Here is a 9,424-nt window from a genome sequence, read left to right as displayed (position 1 = left end):
CTCCATTCAAGCGGAATAACAAATCTAGCCAATCACAAGAATGCGAAATAGGCTTGGACACTTCGGAGTAAAGAAGGAAAAATGCAGTTGAGTGTGCAGGCTTCTCGCAGTTAAAACACTGTCCCTGGAGCCCTAAGAAGTCACAACGGCACGCCCTTCTATAGCCAGTGTAAATAGTCTGCATCATGAATTTTACTCAATGTAAGTAACCAATTCACTATTGCAGCGTAAAATACATTGCTACATTCAATCATCCACATGACCCTACAGAGCTACAGTTGTATTCGTGGTCTAATTTCGTATTTGTCTACCCATTGGCAATGTTGTTTCAACACGTAGCCTATGTCGTAGTACACAGCGCACAACATGAGAATGGCAAATACGTGTTATTTTTAGTAGCCTACTGGATATGTCTTTAATAGCGCACGCATCCCTCTGAGATTTTTTTTAGTTTTGTTCCAGATGCATTCTTCTTTCTAATATGTTTTATTCTACATTTACATGTACATGGAAGTGGACATAGCCTGACAATCGTTCGCTGAGAAAAAGATCCACACGTGTTATGTTGTCTGACTGCCTTACCGCGACTTGCTGTTTTTCGAAGCTCTTGCATAGTGGCGCCATCCTCTGAGCACTATAATAATTGCATTTTCGACTCGAAGCTTTCAATGGCCATCAACTCCAAAAAAACAATTCATGACCAATTATGATTAACAGTCACAAAGAGAGTAGTTATTTTTTTAGATGTGTACTGGTTAACTTGATTGGACAAGCACATGCCAGTTGTCACATAGCCTAACAGTAGACTATACAGTCTTGCTACCACAGTGGAACCACAGTTCAATCCCTGAAATAAGTGAAAGTGAAGTCAAACCCTTCGACAGTGAAAAACCAGAAGGTTCAAATGACAGAACTGGCCTGTATGTTATTACCCTATGATACCCTATAACAATGCCTACAGTTAACTGCAATAACTGTGTGTTGTCTACAGGTATTATCTATTACCGCTGTTTAGTGAGACAGATATGAATTCCATTGTTCAAGAGTGTCTAGATGTTAGAGTTAACGTTCTCAATTTGCAGGAAAAAAATAATGAAGAGAAAAAGAAACAGAGTAGTTTTCTGGATATGAAGACAGGAGGAGTCAACACACTCTCTTTTCCTTCTATGGTACACAATTGTGAAAATCTTGTTGCGACCATGGGACATTCTTTCACTGTCAACAAGCATAATCAGTCACTGTTGTCATTAACAGAGAAAGGTGATTGGTGTAGACAATACTCTTCAGCCATTCTTCACTCATGTCTTCATCAGATTGAGCAGACATCCACTTTTGCACATCACACAGGAATGATTAATGTCTGAGTGATGTCGATCATCCTCAGAGAAGACAGAGTGTGGAGCTCTGAAGATATTTGTAAGAGACCAAGGCTCTGGTTGTAGGAGGAAACCTGGCTCGGAACTGGTTGGTTGTTCTTATGTGGAACAGCTTAAATAGCCATGGTTAAAAGAATGATGTTGTATGCTAGCGCTAGCTTTAGGAGATAATATACAAATCTCAAACATGCTTCACCTTCTGATGGATAGAATAGAATGTTTACAGTGGTGTGCACATTCCTGGTTCATTAATACCAGGCTTTGTCTTTGGAAACAGAAATTGGCCTATATGATCCAATAGATTGGCCAGAGTAGAAGAGTTACTTGAAAGTGCCAGTGGCTTTGTGACATTGAACAAAGTGGGACAGGGCAAAGAGCCTTTACATGACAAAACAGCGCAATTATGTGCGGCCCCTTGATTCAATAGAGAGACATATAACATTTAGAAAGGCCTCCAAAAGCAGATACTAATGGTTTAATTGTCCCCTACTCTTGGATGATTGCACTGTGCAATCTTCTATCCCCATAGCAAAGGCAACACTATTCCACCTAGGGATGGCTTCCATTCTCCTGGCCTACTCATCAATCCATCCTGCTCTCCTCAGAATGAAAAAAGATGATGGAAAAGACTGTGTTTTCCACGGAGGAATAATTAATTTATCTCAACTATTAAAACTGGAGGGAAATTATGGGACGACTTTGAATGGTGGGCGTCTCTGAGGAGAAGCTTTGTTTGTTCTTTGCCTGTTTTAATGAGCTCTTCAGAAATGGGCAAATGACTTACTTCTCTTTCTCCTTCTTTCTTTTTTTGCAATATGATAGTTCCCTTACAATGAAAAGAGGCTGCCTGGGGGATCCCCATGGAAATTGTGCACCTCCCTAGCACTGCGAGCATACACACACACACAGACACACACACACAAGCTCTGTGATCCTCCGATGTCCTCACATTATGATTACAAACAGTGCAGATAAAAGTGTGCAACAATGTGGAGCAACGCTATTAAAATCTTTAGGCATAGGAGAGTGGGGGAAAGGCACAAACACACACAGTGTGCTGCATTGATACCCCCGACAGGTCCCGTCTTTTAAGAAGGAGAGAAAAAAAAGTGACTCCACCTCATAATGAAGTTTATGGCCCCAGGGGGTCAAGAAGGGAGAGCTGCTAAAAGACTCATATTCAGTGTGATGTTTCACTTCAGATAGTCACTCTTGACAATTCTATTATCACATTATTGTGCTGCAAGACAAGCCCTTGCATCCAACTGTGCTGGGTGAGACCAGCCTCTATTACTTACCGTTCCATCACATCCCAGACAAAAAAAAAGTATTACTTTTGGATATCTTCAGTGAGGGAAATATAGGCGGTTAAATACTATGTGATTCACACAATGGATTGTGTTCTTATGAATAAGTTGAGTCAGTTCCTAGCATGATGCATTATGTAAGTACTCTTTACCTTTCAGTTTGAGCATATAATTTTTTAATTGCTTGGATAAATTTACAAATGCCTGCACTCAATGCGAGAATAGACTCTTTTTGTATTTACACAACCTGCAATAAGTCATGTGGCAATAGTGTCATAATCTTAGTGTAATAAGTCCTGTATCTTATCATTTGTGATAGTCAATGTAAATAAATGTTGGTATGAACAATTGTGATCACTGATTTACGGTTGGCCAGTCCAATCAAGGGTGAATTAAAAATCACCTCCAATGCAATGGCAATTAACTTGTTGTAAATAATGTAATAAGCAATTATTTAAAGCCGTACTGGAAGGGCTTTACATAGCAATGTATGTTCAGCAGATGTTTGGTGTAAAATATGGCTGTTTAAAGGGTATGATAGATATGACACTCCCTTTCTTTCCTTCTTTCTTTCTCTCTCTAGAACCACTGAGGAAGTCAAACCCAGAAATGGTTGATTGCTACTGGATATGCCTGCCAGGTACTTAAATTCCTGAATTTGCAGAGGTAAGCCTGGAAAAAACGTGTTGGCATCTGCATACAATATACAGTAGAGGCCTAAATCCACCCTTAACTCCCAGTGATCAAGCTCAATGTTGGGACATTTCAAATGATAATTGAAGTTCGATTGCTTGGCTTGGCAATTTACCACTTGCGAGCCGCTCTGGCCTTCTGCCTACCTTCCCCAAGTGACGCAAAAACTTAATGGGGTGTGTAACTCCAAGAAGCACTGAATGGCAGATCTCAAGATGGATTGAGTTCTCCACACTCCTCACCGCACTCACCCATAGCCTCGCCTCGTCCCCTTAATATGCTCATATTGATCTCCTTGAGTGATCTGTTGTCAGAAGAGGGCAAATAAGTGAGTTTAATTAAAAATAAATCAATATATTCTTAATAAATAGCCGTATTGACTGAAAATGAGGGGCAAAACAACAGGCACAACAAAAAAAAAACCTTGTCGAGACATCTCTCAGAGATGTCGTGGAGGGGAAGGGGGAAAAAACAAAAAGAACAAAACCAAAGTGCTCTGTTCATTCTCACTCCATCAGAACTTCACCTCTTTTCTGTGATCATTAAGTATCTGTGTTGAGTAGAAAATGGGAGATGGATGATAGGGCTGCTCAGCTGCAGGTCCCTGTAATGATCTGTTGTCTGATACCTTCTTTCCGTTGTGATTACATTTTTTGTAAGGGATGGTAGCGCCATGCTCGGGCATGGTATCGGATAATTGGCTATTCTCAGCACAGTTGACTAATCTGGTAAATTGGCCTAGTACAATTATCAAGCCATGTAGTGAGGAAACTGACGGCAAGGAGCCCATTGATCCTTCATTTCCAGATTAAAAAGCCGGAGAAGATATCGAGTAAACAAAGCAAAGAGGCCCTTTTTCTCTTGGAAAAACACTCTCCGCCGTAATTGATGTTGTAGTCTTTTGTCACAGTGCGAAGCAGGCGCCTTCATATTCTTCCTCCCATTGGTAGGGCACGGAATCCCACCCCAAATGCTCTTAATTAAAGTTGGCACCTGACTCGGCAGGCGAGCGTGATTATGTTTGTGAGTGCTGCCGGTGGAACTGATCACGCGATAATTTCCTTTGTCAGAGAGACACTGATTTGCCAGCAGCAGCAGGAAAAATGGATAAAAATGAGTGGGATGAAAAGGCGAGATGGAAAACCACAGAGCATGCTCAGAAAACGAGCAGGGAACTTTGATGAATATAGAAGTCAGCAAGCAGCGTGATTACGAACACAAAAAACATGGCTCAGACATTCACCTTGCCTTGAAGGCTCTTTGTGTTAAATGTCACATCTATATGAGGCTTAATGCTCTGGCATGCACCACACCAACATGTTTAACAAGGCAAATTTGCTCATGCCAGAAGACTGATATATTCATTAAAATGCCTCGTGAAATATATCTGAATAATATTCAGATATATTTAATGAGCTATTTTAATTGTGCTTACATTGCTTACAAGTCATTTGGATCATTTCCAAGGGTACTCAGTGATGTGATACAGTGTGTGGCTAATTTAAAAAGGGTTAATTTGCAATACACCAACTACTTTAAACTGCAGCATTAATAAGTGACTGATAATTAATGACACCTCGTAGTCTATTTGTCTAATATCCATGACCCAAGTACAAGAGTATGTCAAACAGCATATAACTGCAGTGCATCAGAGTGCATCAGTGCATCAGAGTTATGGATGTTTGTGTCAAGGCTACATGAGACGTTCAACTGTGGCGTATACGGAAGGCATAAATGGTATTAGCGACAAGAGCAGTTATACAAAGGCTCATGAGTGGTATGATGTAATTTATAGGTGTATCCCACAGCTCTCTCCTGGGGCCAAGTGTCTAAATGGAATGCAAATTAAGCCATAATACATGGAGTATTTCCATACTTAGAAAACTGATCAGTAGTCACCTGAGCCTGCTTCTCCAGTTGCAGGCCCTCTGTAACAGAAGTGAACAACAAAAGCCACCAATGTCACTTTCATTACGAGAGCACCGGCTCAAGAGGACAGGACACCCACTTTTAAACACACACACACACACATACACAGACACAGAGAGAGAGAGACTTACTCTCTCACACACACACACTGAGGGAGCATCTACCCCAGCTCTCGTCTATGGCGCCTGTAATTATGCTGATCAGTCCATGCCGTCGCCTTCCTCGGCATCACTCTAATGAAAGCTCGCTAATCCTTAATGAGTCGCTATGTCTTGTGATAAATTTCATAATTATTCAAGCCAGCGCGACGGGAGATGAAAATTCATCAGTCAAAGCAAATTAGCCCGGGCTCCATTAGGATGCCGCCTCTTGTAGGGACACTCGCTTTATTAGCCCCGCGCACCCATTGCTGTAATTGGGAGCATATTTCACTTGGCTGTGGACCCACTTCACTGAAGGACTGCTTTTATCCTTTTTTATTTACAATGTCACTTGTCTCGGCACGCCACGACACTGTGCGGCCTTCGGTGTAAATTGAATCTGAGAGCTGGGTAGGTTTTTTCTCTCTCTCTCTCTCTATCTCTCTCACTCTCTCTGAGCACATACTGAACATGTAGGTGGAAGTATGTAATTATTCTCAGTGAGAATTTACAGGGCATTAGATAATGAAAATGTTTGGAGGAGGAAATGCACTTGGATGGCACAAGGCCTTTATTTGTACGTGCCAGATACTTTTTCCCTGTACATCATCATTAGCAAATTGTACAAAACGGATGAGGGAACTATGCAACATCCTGGGCCTTAAACAGTTCCCATGCAATCCCAGGATTCCCAGGGTCCATGACAGCGCCAGGCGTCGTTGGGCCGCCTCTTTTCTCCCGACTCAATTACCATTCTTCCTGTCACTGCGGCTTCAAATGGAGAAAAAGATGACAAAATATGATTTCTTCAGCTCCTTAATACCAATCAAATGGGCTGAGCATGAATGGAAGGCATTGTCCTGGTGCGTGTGAGTGTGTGTGCACTCAAGGGGGGGGGGTGGCTTCCTCAGTTCCTGCAGGTTTCTGGGGATCAATGGGCCGGTGCTGAGGGGGTAATTTTGGCAGGATGACTGACATTGGGCGGCCCTCACAGATGCCTCCCTTGTTTGTCTGGGGGACCTGGGACAGCCCTGAGGGCGCGCTCTGTGGCATACCTTTCTCCCTGTCAGTCCTCATCTTTGCCGTTTTCATTCGGCCTCTTACTTCGGCTGTCTTCTACTCGGTGACAACCTGCAGACATGTCGGATGAGAAAAGCATTCTTCAGGCCGAGGGACCGTGCTGCGGGGGAGAGTTAATCCTTTGCTCCTTGTTCCTCTGCCATCGCTTCTGTCATGTCCCATGTTGTAGTGTTTCTTCTGGCGATCCGTAGCGCTGTGCTGCTATTATTGTCATGGTTGTTAGTGCTTCAACTACCGCTACTGCTACAACACACACACACACACACACGCTTTACCTGGGCTGAGGTTGTTCTTACTCCTGCTACTGCTGTGACAGATGAACTAGTACACCACACACACACACACACACACACGCTTTACCTGGGCTGAGGTTGTTCTTACTCCTGCTACTGCTGTGACAGATGAACTAGTACACCACACACACACACACACACACACACGTATGTGTGTGTTACTTGCCAGCTCTACCACTACTGTGTGTCATTGTTACTTTGACTGTTATTTGCTGTCTTGTTCTCTGAGGTCTCTCCCTCACTCTCCCATAATAATGTGCACATGCTAACAACAACAGTTATTGCATATACTGTCTATTGGGTGAAAGAATCTAACTAAGAATAGTGAGTGAGGTGAGGGAAGGTGATGAGAGGAGAAGGACACTGCGGCAGGCCTGTTCTGTCCTGTTCTGCATCCTCTTGAGACACGAGAGGAGAGATGCAGAGATGAGCTGCAAGGCCAGGTGTACGCCAGAGGAAATGGTGCAGCAATAACGCGCTCAGGTCAGGTTACAACACAGCTCCTGATGTGTGTGTGTGTGTGTGTGTGTGGGTGTGTGTATGTGTGTGAGACTGCAGCACTGGTTGTGTTCACTGCTTGTAACCTTGGTTCGTGGACAGAAAAAAACGACAAGCGGATCAATCTCCAATCAAACACAGAGGGCAGCGGCGGACAGGCCACCGGTCAGACCTAATTGAATTAAAACACTCTCAAGTTTACGGTGATGGGCTGATGATTGGAGAAAAGTGATAAGGAGATTGATGAGCTGTTTATTACATCAGGATGTGAGGGAGAACAACAACGTGTTTCCCTCTGGAGACAAATAGTTAATGTTTAAACCTGCTGACAAGTAAATCAAAGGTGGGGAAAGAACTCTTCAGTGGCCTGGGTGCTTGCTTCGGAATCATTTTCATTTTATTTGTATTTTTGTGTATTCCCAGGGCCAAGCAGTTAGATTGGATGGGCCTATGTTGTCATTCAGTTGACAGAAGTTAATTGGCTTTGCCAGCAGAAAGAACCTGAGCCCCAAAAGAGGGGGGGACGCGAGGCCTCGTGGAGATTTCAGCTCAAATCCCCTCAGTAGGCCCGTGTCACACCAGCGACCTAATCTCTCCATCTCGGACCTCATTACAACTGTGTTTGTCCAAAACAATGGGCACAGAGTAATGAAAGAGGCTGCCATGCTGCCAAACAGATTGGAAGGTAATAAAGAAAAAATCAGCAGCACAGAGTGAAAGGAGAAACACACACAGAGATATACTGACAGGGGTTTTACACACGAACACACACACACACACACACACACACACACACACACACAGTTATACTGACAGGAGTTTTACACACACATACACAAACACACACCCAACCTAACACACAAACCCCTGGAAATAGCACCCTTATCATCCCCTGCTTCATTTAGATTTGATTACTGTCGGATTATAATGCAATCACAACACTGTGTGAGGGGTAACCATGGCAACCGGTTTTTAACTGTTTATCTTGCCACAGATCTTAATTTAAGTTTGAACACTCCAGATCACTCAGATGGGAGAGACACGGGAGAGGGGGAGTGAGGGAGGAGGGGGTGGACAAAAAAGGAGAGGGAGAGAAATAGAGAAGGGGGGGGGGTGAGACGAAAGGAGGGAGGTACAGAGGGAGAAGGAAAGGGAGGGGGGTTAGTGGGAAAGAACATTGCAAATGAAAAAAGGCAAAAGAGACAGACGCTTTCTTGTTCATCCTGTTGTATTTCATATGCGATTCAATTTGTCTTTCAGAGAGAAAATCAATTTCTGATGACAATCCGCCGCACGGGAATGAAAGCCACAGCGCTCCCCTGCCCTGGGAAAGAGAGGCAGAGGGAGACAGCCGCTAATCTCAGGCCGAATGAATCATTCGCACTTATTTGGACATCTGTGTTAACTTTCCTTTCTCTCTCCTCCCTCGCTCTCTCTCTCCTCCCTCTCCCTCTCTCCCCACCCTGTGAAAACTTTCCCTCGTCTTCAGTGGTTTTATTAGAAGTTGTGGCAGGTGGCTGGGACTGTGACAGGACAGCAGGAATGCTGCGGAGAGACACAGAAACTCATTTAGTCCTCGGACAAGGGAAGCGTTGCACTTTTCAAAGTCTTTTCACACACTCCCAGCAGCACTGGGCCCGGAGCACTCCCAAGATGTTATTGCAGCAGAATCAGAACAAATCTGTAGTCCTGCGCAGGCGCAGACAATGCCATGTTTCATGTATCTATTTGCTGAAGTCTATAAGTTCTATTCAGTGTTACATTGTATCTAGCTTGTATTTCTTCATAGCTTTATGTGGGAAGAAATACACCAGGGATGTTTTGAAAGCAATCCAGTTTGATTCTTAGTGTGTTCATGCTCCACGAAAATGTAAAAATTAGCATTAGCGTCAGCGTTTGCCTGTTAATCGTGATGCGATTAAGGACTAAACTTAACGTGTTCATTTTTTAATCGCACTATTTTGACCTTTTAATGCACCGTTTCTTGTCCTCAAAATGCCACAGACACTTCCTAGTAGGCTTCTGGTATCTCCTCCTGTAGTCATGGAGATAATAAACACCAACACACCTCAAATTTAATATATAATCTAGGCTACGACATTGGCTTG

The 9,424-nt window shown here is 43.4% G+C and overlaps 1 long non-coding RNA gene across 1 annotated transcript; it reads left to right on the top strand.

The window, feature by feature from the left end:
- Positions 1-25: 25 nt before the first annotated feature.
- On the top strand, positions 26-8,041 carry LOC125300576. Its single transcript, XR_007194585.1, has 3 exons — positions 26-201; positions 3,267-3,349; positions 7,740-8,041. It is a non-coding gene; the product is annotated as an uncharacterized LOC125300576 (long non-coding RNA).
- Positions 8,042-9,424: the final 1,383 nt, after the last annotated feature.

Source organism: Alosa alosa, chromosome 9, assembly GCF_017589495.1.
Source record: "Alosa alosa isolate M-15738 ecotype Scorff River chromosome 9, AALO_Geno_1.1, whole genome shotgun sequence".
NCBI lineage: Eukaryota > Metazoa > Chordata > Actinopteri > Clupeiformes > Clupeidae > Alosa > Alosa alosa.
Note: the sequence above shows the minus strand (reverse complement) of the source record. Positions and strands in the feature narration are given on the sequence as shown.